Source organism: Sinocyclocheilus anshuiensis, unplaced genomic scaffold (assembly GCF_001515605.1).
Source record: "Sinocyclocheilus anshuiensis isolate Anshui unplaced genomic scaffold, SAMN03320099.WGS_v1.1 scaffold501, whole genome shotgun sequence".
NCBI classification, from domain to species: Eukaryota; Metazoa; Chordata; class Actinopteri; order Cypriniformes; family Cyprinidae; genus Sinocyclocheilus; species Sinocyclocheilus anshuiensis.
In genome coordinates this window covers 158,958-161,007 of record NW_015540866.1, presented here as the reverse complement: position 1 = coordinate 161,007, position 2,050 = coordinate 158,958, and positions in this window count along the sequence as shown.

The following is a 2,050-nucleotide window of genomic DNA, read 5'->3' as shown; positions in this document are numbered from 1 at the left end:
ATAACTGCAAGATAAAAAAAAAAAAAACCCATCAAATTATTCCAAGGCTACTGTGCATGATTGTGTGTGACGAACAGACCCAAATTTGATTAGCATTCCCATCCATTGTAACACAACTGTTACAACACCATCAAATGGCACGTCAAATGATAAATGACATCTGCTTACCAGCAGCATCAGTAAACAGTCGTGAAAGGGTGTTTAATGTCTGCACAGTGACCACCAAAGGTGGTGCTTAAAGGAATGGTTCACCCAAAAGTGAAAATTCTGTCATCATTCACTCAGCCTCAAGTTCAAACCTATATTCATTTTTTTTTTCTGAATAAAAAAAAATGTATATATATATATATATATATATCTTTTTTATGTTGGTAGCCAAAGAGTTTATGGTCGCTATTGACCATATTGTCACGACCGGCTCAAAGCCGTAACAAATGAAAGGAGGACATGTGGTTGGTAAGGTTACAACAAATTATTTATTAACAAAAGAAAGGAAAAATAACCCGTGTTTGACACAAGATGTTACAGAGTCAGACAGAACAAGTCTCACAACTCGTAACAAAATCCAAATAAACATTCCAAAACCGAAAACAAACACAAAGCAATCGGGAGTAAAACCAGGCCCCCCCACACCAACAAAGCCACAACTTTTATAGCAGGAAGAACAGGTGGACATCGTTCTCTTGATGAGTCTCCTAGACACACCCACTGGCCGGCCATAGCAGGAAGAGCAGGAGACTCATCACAATATTCTTTTTTTTTTTTCATAATATGGAAGTCAATGCGGTCCATCAACTGTTTGTTTACCCATATTCTTCAAACCAACTTCTTTAATATTCAAAAGAAGAAAGAATCTCATACAGGTTTGGAACAACTTGAGGGTAAGAGAATTCTTCTGACCTATAGTGGATTTTCACAGAGTGCAATCTAGACAGGTCTAGAGCCAGGCATCTGTACCATGCCATTCGGGTGCCTCCTGCCTCAGAGAAGGTCTGGCAACTACGTTCATGGGGCTCACAGGTGAAGCTGGCTGAAGAGCTGTAGACAGGTGTATCCCTTTCTCCAGCCTCATTTGCTAGCACCGGTGCTTTCAGGCCAGATCAGGAAGCCCACCTGGCAGCCTCTTCCAATCTGTCAGAGTGCATGCTGTTGGACCTCTCTAGCTATGAAGAGCTAGAAATGATGGGAGTTGAGGCGGAATTAACCAGCGATCCCACCTCCTCCCTTGCTCCCACGTGTATTCAAGTTGGTGGAGGTTATGACTTGCGCTTAAGCCAGGCTTAAGTTGGACAAGTCGGTAGAGAGAGAGGAGCCTTCTTCCAGCAGACTGAATGAGCAGTTCTCGAAGTTTGTAAATGCTCCTCGCTCGTGAGTCTTCCATTTCTCCTCAAACTTCACAGTAAGCTGAAGAAGTCTAGGGAGAAACCATATTTGGCCTGTGTTTTTGCCGCCCCTGCACCAAGTTGTTTTAAGGGGCTGGTAGAACATGGGTATGTGAAGATATCCCAGATTGAGGAATCACTTGCCAGCTACCTCTCTCCTGGTTTGGCATCTTTGTCGAAGGCTTGTGGCTTGCCTTCAAAACCATTCCAGAGTACTTCTAAAGTAGTAGGCAAAGAATTTGCAGCAGCAGGATAGGCTGGTGGGGCCTCCGACAAGTCAGGGTTCAAGGCAGCGATTGCACAAAAAGTCTTAGGGAGGGATCTTAGGGAGGATATTTTGGGTAAAAAAAAACAAATAAACAAAACAAAACGTCAAAACCTTACGTGGATATTGGAACGCGAGTGAAGTAGGCTACATAATAAATAATATTTTGGCATTCAAATACATCGCGAATATGGATATATTTAATTTTGTGTGGAATGAGAGACGCAGCGTTTGTTTCAGTTTCGTTTTAGCCTAAATTAATTAGTTTTGGCTTGTCGTTTAGCATTATAATGTTTGTAAACATTTTGTGTCGGCATTAGGCCTATTTCTGAATGAAATAATAAAATGCGACTTAGACCCGACTTATGTTTTTTTTTTTTCATCTAAAAAAAGCGTAGCGTAT